Here is a 10,436-nt window from a genome sequence, read left to right on the forward strand (position 1 = left end):
CGTCCTGCGGTGAGAAATGGAGGTGCTGCAGACTTGATAAACAGCCCCGCTCTTCTGGCCAACAGATGGACGGCGCTGGGCAGCACAGACGAATGGGCTCCAACGGGCCAACGAAAACAGTGTCAACGGCAACAATAATGTTTTGGCGACGTCCGACTAACGCCCACCATTGTTCCCAGCGGCACTACAAGAAGGCCAGTGGCAGGTGAAATCATTCTCGACTCCCAACGATTGCCGCATTTCGATATGCGTTACACGCCTCTCATCAGCAAGTGGTGATATGCATGTATACGTAAATAAATGAAGGTATTACCTGAGATCGATATTCTTATAAACATGTGCTTAGTTTCAAAGCACCAGCTGATGTACTCGTTTGTACACATCGAAGTTTTAAGGCTGGCAACAATCGAGTCGTGATGCCAAGTTGCTGAACCGACCCCATCACTCAACTGTTAACAGACTTGTGCTTCACTCCGGTTGGAGTCGGGGTCAACTTCGGAGTCAACATAACTATCGTCGAGTCAGAGTTGAATTGATTTCATGAAATTTTACATGTGAGCCGGGTCGACAATGAGTCAACAAAATCATCGATGAGTCGGCTCAAATAAAGATGTATATGACAAAGTACTTGCGCAGATGCAGCTTTTGTGTAAAATGAATGGAACTCAGATGGGCACGGCTACTGCGTTGTCAAAATGCTTGTGGGCTTTGTGACGCCCATTATGTCTTACAGTCTTATGTCGCAAACTGATGCCACCGAAATCAACTTCACTGGTATCGATTCCGGGATTGAGCCACTGTTTTTTTAGTCGGAATCGGTGTAGCTTTGAGGCTGTGCGGCGATGCCAAGGCCGGACCGATGCTGCCGCTCTCACTGGGGCCTTACAACACACGCAGCTGCTGAGGCGATGTGGCGTTGCCGGCCTCTCACCCCGGCCGGATAGGCGGGCACCGCAGGGAATCGATCCCCTCACCGAGGGCGGAATGAGACCATGTGCTGTGATTCGAGTTCCGAATCGACGACGCTGAAGAGGAACCAAGCACATGTCCGCCAGGTGGAGCGTGCGCCACCTGTCCACTGCCGCGGGGATCGCCGGATCGCGTCCCAGAAGCGCCTGTGTGACTCGCCAGTGCCGGCCAGCTGGGAAGTAGCCAGGAGAGTCGGCTGGTATGGCGTGGCCGAGACAGAGCGCTAACGGCACGTTACAGTCTCGCGACTTGCTCGCTTCTCAGAACAAAACGAAATGGAAGAGACAAAAATGCTTGCTGGACTGCAACAATCTGCCCCCTGAATCTTGAGATCCACGACGTTTGCAACAAGCTGTGCAAGCAATGACTATGAGCAAAAAGCTAAACCCGGCACCAACTCCTCCCGCATAACTAGCGGTCAATTTTCCTTTGAAGCCTAAGAAAAAAGCTCCAATCCCGGAAATCGACGCAACGGCAAGGGACGGTGCAACGAGATCGGTGGAACACATAGTTGCTTACCTTGTCGCCAGACAGGGTGGGCAAACCTATGGTTTGGACCAACCCCTCGCACTAACCCCCGTGACATTTTAGCAAGCTCGAAAGCTCCACGATGGGCTTAATGTACATGTGACCATGCGATAGCAATGCGGTCAGGAGGCCCAGCCGTGACCAACAAAGTAATGTGATGATCGAGACGTGGCATATCGAACCGTCGCCGATTCACTCGTGAAAGGATCGGGTGGGTCCGGAGTTATGGCGCTTTGGCAGAACGTTGTTATCGCTGGGAGAAAGCCCTCAGTAACGTAAGGCTACTAATTGAAAGAGAACCAAAATACGGTAGTCGTCACCCGCCATGTCCGAGAGAGAGAGAGGGGGAGGGAGGGAGGAGAGAGAGGGGGAGGGAAGGAGAGAGAGAGGGAGAGAGAGAGAGGGAGAGAGAGAGAGGGGGGAGGGGAGGAGAAAGAGAAGGAGAGAGGAGAGAGAGAGAGGGGGGAGGGAGAGAATCGTCGCCATTACTATGACGATTTGGGATGGCTGAGTCTGCCATACAGCAGAGGGCCTTCGTTATGTGTGTGGTCGTGACGCGGTGAGGCAGGGCGGCAGGCTGCAGACTAAGAGCAGGTCCTTTGCACAAATTGGCGATCCTGTCACGACCGAGAAGTCGTTTGTTCTGACATAAAGAACGCCTCAGTAATGTGAGAATAAGTAGGTCGGTAAGTCATAAATAGGAGTGGGAATACATTGCTTACTGCAGGCGTGTTGCATGGCCTTGCAAAGCTATATCAGCGCTGTTATGCCGTTGGATTAGTATTGTTACACCAAATCGTAGCATGCATCATGTGGTTGATTTACGCTTCTAAGCTCATTTTTTAAAAATCGGCTCAGCTGTGCTTTGCATATGCCATAGATGACTTCACCATCGCCGGGGTTCCTTGATATACATGGACACATAACTCAATGCTGCATTCAAAAGCAGTGACACATAAATTTCCAAAGCCAATGCAAGCATAATCAGGCCGCAATGCAATGAGAGATTCCCATCGCATGCGGGCTCCCTTGTAGTTGATGGCTCACTACCCAACGCGCCATTGGCATACCCACCGTTCAGAAAGCTCCTTGTGTCGGCTGTGCTTGTTTAAGGTTACTCAGCACACGTTGCCGCGAGGCGTTGGACGACGGCGAAGGACCGTACGCATTTAATCTCTTCCTTTTGCGTAATGTGAGGGACTGCATCATGTCCCGCAGGGGTCATGTAGCCGGCTGAGGCTGAGGCATCAGCCGGGCCTCCCACCAGGAAGTCGAGCGCCCTACCGGCTGGGCCGTCCCGGATCTGCGCCTCATCAAGGTGGCACGCGGCATCTCGCGGCCCTAAGCCCAATGGTGGCACGCGGCAGCTCGCGGCCCTAAACCCAATGGTGGCAGGCGGCAGCTTGCGGCCCTAAACGCAATGCCGTGACGTGTTATGCGTGAAAGGTCGTCATGTGTGGTCAGACCTCTTCACCTCGCGGAGGCCTCCTGTCCGGCGGAGCTGTCTTGCTGAGGAATGTCTATCCAGCCACGATTCAGTCCGCTGCGCCGCCCCTGGCGCAAGCTCGGTCGCTGTCAGCCGTGGGGTATTCCGCAGCCCAGCCCAGAGCTGCACCGGCACAGCAAACGCCAGCCACCCGGCAGGTCTCCCCGCCACCTCGGCGCTGGCGCTGGGACGTCAGCGGGGCAGATGGCCGCCGCCGTCACCGCCCGAGATCATCCGTCACGGGCCCGTGTCACGTGGCTAATCACGCCTGCCGCCGCCGTCTGGACAATGGCTCCGAGGCTAGCCGCACGCGCCGCGCCGCGCGCTGCGGTGAGCGCCGTCTTTGTCCGAGTCGCGGATGGCGGCTTCGCATCGGCAGAAATGCGCTACAGTGCGCCGCGCCGCCTGGCACGGGGCAGGTGGGTGATAAGTTGCGATGAGTTCACGGCAAGAGCGTTTCTGGGCCTGGCTCCAAACGGTGCGCTCAACAAAGGCGTAATATACCGTGTAAAAAGGCTTCTGAGATTAATGGCAATATGAGTGCCGTCCAATGTTTTCATTCTTCGTCGACGTCATCAAGAGCTTAGCGCGTTGGTTCAGCAAGAGCTGAGCATTGAACTGCAACATTGAACGAAAGCTCATCCAGAACAATCGCTTACGCGCTTGCATGACAGGACACTCTGGTGCGGACGGAAAGATCAAAACTTGGCCTTTAAGTCTAAAGGTCGAGTAATGCCAGAAGGCAGGACGGACCGTGCCGAGGAGCGCGACATTAACCTTAAGACGCAAGATTCTTCCGTTGATTCAAAATGCGACGATCAGATGACGAAGCTTGGGTTTGCGTACTAACACTGGCGCGGCTGCTGACCCTAGAAATAATTCAACTGAAAATAAAAAGACAGCTTTGTACAGTTTTGTATGCTGATGTGAACAAAAGGCGACACACTACGTCACTATTTGTGTTTTTCCATTAAAACCGGTCGTTATGATGCATATGAATTCTTCGCGCATAAATGATGACCGATAATCAATTACAAGCATACTTGAGTTGTAAAATCATAATGATAAACCGCTCAGGTCATCAGCGACGGATGATAATCAGCCGACCCCGAGTGATATACCTGGCCCAATATACTCTGGCCAGTAATGAGCTGGGCGGCCCCAGCTATCATACCCAGAGACCACCCGACTCGGGCCCGCCTCCACTCAGGAAGTGTTCCAACTTTGTCCACGAGCACTCCGTAAGCCGCCTGGGGAAAGTTCTACTTTTGAACGCATGCCGACCGGGCGGGCCAGTGACCTCGGCGCCGTGACCTTGACCCGCTGATCACTGGTCCAGTGAGCCATTAGCGGTTCTGGGTTCATCGAGGGGCCTCTCACACACGTACGCCTTCAATCCAAACCTGACTGGCTCATTTGAAGGACTGGGTTTGCGTTAGTAGCGGAAGAGCGCTGGCTTGAAACCAGACCCCACATGCGATCGCAGCGCGCGAAAGATTCTGCGTCCTGCTGGCGGCCCAGAGATCGGACGGAGAAGCTGGGATGTTTAATAAGGACCGGTGAGCCTGCTGCGACGCCGCTCGGCGCCGGACCACAGGGTGCTGGGCCACTGTGAGGACCGATGGAGCCTGCTGCCGACGCCGCTCGGTGCCGGACCAGAAGGTACGGGACTAGTGCGAGGACCGATGGAGCCTGTTGCCGACGCCGCTCGGTGCCGGACCAGAAGGTACGGGACCAGTGTGAGGACCGATGGAGCCTGCTGCCGACGCCGCTCGGTGCCGGACCAGAAGGTACGGGACCAGTGTGAGGACCGCTGGGGCCTGCTGCCGACGCCGCTCGGTGCCGGGCCAGAAGGTACGGGACCAGTGTGAGGACCGATGGAGCCTGCTGCCGACGCCGCTCGGTGCCGGACCAGAAGGTGCGGGACCAGTGTGAAGACCGATGGAGCCTGAAGCCGACGCCGCCCGGTGCCGGACCAGAAAGTGCGGGACCAGTGTGAGGACCGATGGAGCCTGAAGCCGACGCCGCTCGGCGCCGGACCACAAGGTGCCGGAGCAGCGTAAGGACCGGTGGAGCCTGCTACTCGGCGCCGGACCACAAGGTGCCGGAGCAGCGTAAGGACCGGTGGAGCCTGCTGCTCGGCGTCGGACCACAAGGTGCCGGAGCGGCGTAAGGACCGGTGGAGCCTGCTGCTCGTCGCCGGACCACAAGGTGCCGGAGCAGCGTAAGGACCGGTGGAGCCTGCTGCTCGGCGCCGGACCACAAGGTGCCGGAGCAGCGTAAGGACCGGTGGAGCCTGCTGCTCGGCGCCGGACCAGAAGGTGCAGCGGCCGGACCTGCGGCCCACTGTTACCGCCGTGTATCATGTTGGCCCAAGATTAGCGCAACGGGAGACGAACAATCTGCTGCCTGAAGTGCGTGTTCAGATGTGCGCTCATTGCCCATTTAATAAGCCAACTGGCGTACTATGTTCACAGGCTATTTGGTGGCGCGGTGCAGCGAGGAATGAGATCCGTATTTCGCCGCGGTACCAACGAGCTACATCCACGACAACCATGACCATTTTCTTGTACAAATAGACGCAAAGAGAGCAATAAACTGATGGTCATGGGCAGTCGTAATGTTCCACTGCCTGAAGGCATACGATATCGACACATTGTATCCCACATCATACATCGCTCTCAGCATGCTACAAAGAGAAGTAACAACTCATACAAACCAGAAGATTTCAAGGAGCGACGCGTGTACTATTCATGCGATGAAAGCCTCATGGATAGGGCATTTCACTGGTCGCTGGCGAAACCCGTTATCAGAAAAAAACGCCGATCAGTAAGCTACAGTTTCAACATTCATACACTACCTGTGTAAGTTCACACGCGCTCCGCTGCATACCCTTGATTCCTCTTTCTACCACATTCTGCCACGTTCATTAAAAATTTCTGCGTTAACTGTACAGCGTACATCATTGCACCTTTGTGGGGGAATCAAGGAAACGAGGCAGTGCAGCTCTCTCATGTGGTACGTGTCACACACAGGCAAATTCTAACACGAATCCCATACTGGTCACCCGTCACCCCACTGCCCTATACTATCATCATGCCGGCATACGTCCGACACTCGACCACATGCGCCAGGCTGCAGCACCTGGCGCTTCCACGCCAGGTCCGACCTTACGCCAAGCACGCGCTCTGCTACCGCGCTGGGCTACCGGCGCACGTGCCAGCAATGTTCCCGCTTAGCAGATGGCACGCCGTCTGCTGCTGCTGCGCTGGGGGTGGAGGTCTGACGCGCCCAGCGGCCCGTGTCGGGAACAGCACGCCCCACCTGTACGTGCCCTGACGTCAGTCAGGACGGGGCCGTCTGCTGCTGCTGCTGAGGGGGGGGGGGGGGGACGGAGGTCTGACGCGCCCAGCGGCCCGTGTCGGGAGCAGCACGCCCCACCTGTGCGTGCCCTGACGTCAGTCAGGACGGCGCCGTCTGCTGCTGCTGCGCTGAAGGTGGAGGTCTGACGCGCTCGGCGGCCGTGTCGGGAGCAGCACGCCCCACCTGTACGTGCCCTGACGTCAGTCAGGACGGCGCCGTCTGCTGCTGCTGCGCTGGGTGCGGAGGTCCGACGCGCTCGGCGGCCGTGTCGGGAGCAGCACGCCCCACCTGTGCGTGCCCTGACGTCAGTCAGGACGGCGCCGTCTGCTGCTGCTGCTGCTGCGCTGGGGGCGGAGGTCTGACGCGCTCGGCGGCCCGTGTCGGGAGCAGCACCCCCCACCTGTACGTGCCCTGACGTCAGTCAGGACGGCGCCGTCTGCTGCTGCTGCGCTGGGTGCGGAGGTCCGACGCGCTCGGCGGCCGTGTCGGGAGCAGCACGCCCCACCTGTACGTGCCCTGACGTCAGTCAGAACGGCGCCGTCTACAGCCGTGTCAGAAGAGGTGCAGTGCGTCAGTACGTGTCATGATCTCGGTCAGAGAAGGTCGACTGCAGGCTGACACGAGCGGCATTACCCGTCAGAAGAAGATACGATATAGGGAGACTCGCTGATGATCCTGTTAGATGTAGTAAACAGCACTTATAGATGCCATAACCTGCGAAGAAGGAGAAATATCTCTGAAGAATTGATTCCTTTTTGGTGGTGGAATATTTAGTCGATCTGATGCTGCTGCCAAGTTAGTCCGGGCTAACAACACGGTTGTGATGGAAATCGCGTCAGACGAAGATTGAACAGCTGCAACAGGTTGCCGTGGAGGCCCTGGTATGTGCTTACTGAATACGCAGCACACATGGGCGGGGCCACAAATGAAGCGGCTTTACGACTTCAAACATCTGTGACATCACCATATCTTAATCATAGTCTTGATAAGTGTACTGGGAGGACCCTTCATAAATATGCTGTTTTTCGGTCGGGGCGCAGACCGATGACTCTCTATTTTTGTACCCGGGTTAGTTCAGCCCAGAAGCCCAACCGCCTTCCGCTTGGCCTTGTTCCGTGGCTACGTGGTCACGGGTGGTCCCGCAGGCTTCCGCGGTTGTCTGAGGGGTCACGTGGTCAGCCCGCTGGACTGCGGTTTCATTCCAGCTCGTGTTCACCACCTAGCCTCGCGTGTAGTCAGCCAGACTGTTAGGCGTGCCAGACGGTCGGCCGCAGTTCTGTGGGGCCCCTGAACACCGGCGGTGACCTGCAGCGACCTGGTGAGCTTTCGGAGGTCACTGCGGGCTCCACTGGCCTGAAGGCCGGAGACCACGTGAGAAAGGTCACTGGAACGGTGCCGGCATGGCACGGGAGCGTGCTGACCGGCCGCCTGCTACCGAGACTTTGGCCGATGGCGGGACGTGGGTTTGGGACGGGAGCGCACTGACCGGCCGCCTGCCACCGAAACATGTGCACCAGACGGCACCACGGCCTGTGCGCTGTTCAGATGCGGTAAGAGGAGGGTGTGCACCCTTGCATGAAGTAGGATACCGACGCTCGAGGAACTGGAGCAAAACGGAGGGAAAAAGAACTCGAGATGGGACAAATTACGAGACGAGCATACACGGTAAATCGGAGAATGATAATATAGGATGCAAGATGAATTCTTGCTCTTTGGTGCATTCCCAAGCTGATTATACAGATAAGCCAAACGAAAAGGCTTTTACCGGCTAGGAAGACAATTGCTGCTACTCAGCGGTTCGTAGTCACATTCTAGACATCTGCGATACCTGTTGGTCACAAATCGTGCGGACTGTGTACGCCGTTCCTTTGTTCTGCGAGCATGCGTCGAGTGCGGGGAAAATGGCCGCGATTAAGGCTTCCCTCTTGACTGAAATTGGCTCCAATCGACACTTTTTGGCCAGGGCGCGACACCCTGCGTCGCCGGCGGCCACAGTGCGCCGGAAATCGCGTCACCTCCAGCACGTGCGCACGATTTACCAGAAAAACAGGCGCTGGAAAACGGTCCCATTTCCGCGTGCTGCGGGTAGAATGGGTGCAGAACCCTGCTTTATTGTTCCCTCCAGCTGACCGTGTTTACCTGTGACCTTTTCTTTGTTCGCGGACATCACGAGCGATTCCCGCGACTAGCACGAAAAGCTGCTGTTGAGGGGCGGGCGGGGGGGGGGGGGGAGGATTTGGGCTCAGAGGGAGGGTGACACCGTTCGGACCGAAGACTAACCGTACACATACCTATCTAACGTAGGTGCATATGTTTCAAAGCTATGTTTTTAAAATCTGTCTTCAAGCCCTTGATCTTTAAATATAAAGAGCTTTGAAACGGATAATTTTACGGAACTATGCCATATGGTTCTTGTGTTCCTTTGATGGCAATGAGTAACACTGCAATCAGAAATTTCCTAGAAAAGTTGTTTTGTTTTATCCGCTCGGGATTAACATTCCTTGTCCAGTAGACGCGGTGGAAAAACTGCTTTGATAGTTAATCGCACAAATGCTTGAAATACCCACCACTGATACTGTATCCAACTAATGGTAATGCGACAGTTTTTCCGTCCCCAGGGTTTCAAACAGTTCAATCAACTCTATTTTGAAAACAGAGCCAAAACACGGCCGTGAGTATATGAGGATAATAACTGCTGCCGTCTCTCAAACATTTCCAGTGAGTGGCGAATTCCCAGCACACAGATGGTCGTCATCATGTGTTAAGTTGGGCAGTGATGGTTATAGCTTTGACAGGGTTGTTAACGCGAAATTCAAGCGTAACCAACGTCACGTAGCTCGAGCTTGTGCGATGCGTAATCAGGTTAAAGGGATGTACTTTTCTTTGTGTTTACTATAATATGGTGTAAACCACCGGTTTATGGTAGCTCAGATAGATGGCTGGGTGTTATCAAGACCACAGTAAGTTCTGTGATGACGTCATTTGAGACGGCCACCGCCACCCGACCACCCGAGCCACTGGCCACCTACCCACCCGAGCTGGAGCTCAAGCTGCCCAGATGGCCGTGTCGCTGGCCGCCCCCGCTCTTGTGCGGCGGTAATGAAGCCGTGTGGGAGCCGGTCATGTGGGGCTGCCACCCTCCACGTGGCGCAGACGGGCGTCAGGTGTTCCGCTCCGCTCCGGCCACCGTGAGTAACGCCGCCCAGCTCGGTCTCACCGCGGGATCGGTACAAAAACGGCGCGATGGGTGTGATGGTGGTCTTTGACGACGCCGTGGAAGTCGAACAGCGGGACTCCGACCGCCAACGCAGCAACTGTAGCTGACTCGGACACGGGATACGACTGGGCCGCTCAGAGTAGAGAACGTGGCTTCTGTGTCCGTACCGGCTCATACGTTTCGAACCAGGACCACGGGCGATGCTGCTGGCACTTCCGTTGGACGACTCGGACTGGAAAAATCGCAGCCTTCACAGTCCTTGCACTCGTGCGGACCGACTGCAGGCCGTTTGTGGTATTCGACGAAGAAATTTATGGATCCCTATCTGGAGATTTGTATACAGAGACATAGAAATAAACGCAAAATTCGCTTGCCAGCTGTCTGACGCTGGAGCGGTCCGCGAGGGACCTCAGACTAGCTGTCTGGTGCTGGAGCGGTCCAATCCCTACCATTGAAAAGCTGCCTAGGGCTGGCGCGGTCCAGGGACCTCTGGCGAGCTGTCTGGGGCTGGAGCGGTCCAGGGAACTCTGGCGTGCTGTCTAGGGCTGGAGCGGTTCGGGGACCTCTGACGAGCTGTCTGGGGCTGGAGCGGTCCGGTCCGTACCCCTGGAAGGCTGTCTAGGGCTGGAGCGGTCTGGGGACCTCTGGCGAGCTATCTGGGGCTGGAGCGGTCCGGGGGAATCCTGCCGAGCTGTCTGGGGTTGGAGCAGTCCGGTCCGTACCCCTGGAAGGCTGTCTAGGGCTGGAGCGGTCCGGGGACCTCTGGCGAGCTGTCTGGGGCTGGAACGGTCCGGGGGAACCCTGGCGGGCTGTCTGGGGCTGGAGCGGTCCGGGGTAACCCTGGCGAGCTGTCTGGGGCTGGAGCGGTCCGGG

This window comes from Pollicipes pollicipes, unplaced genomic scaffold (genome assembly GCF_011947565.3).
Source record: "Pollicipes pollicipes isolate AB1234 unplaced genomic scaffold, Ppol_2.1 Scaffold_3087;HRSCAF=3621_pilon_pilon_pilon, whole genome shotgun sequence".
Lineage (NCBI taxonomy): Eukaryota > Metazoa > Arthropoda > Thecostraca > Pollicipedomorpha > Pollicipedidae > Pollicipes > Pollicipes pollicipes.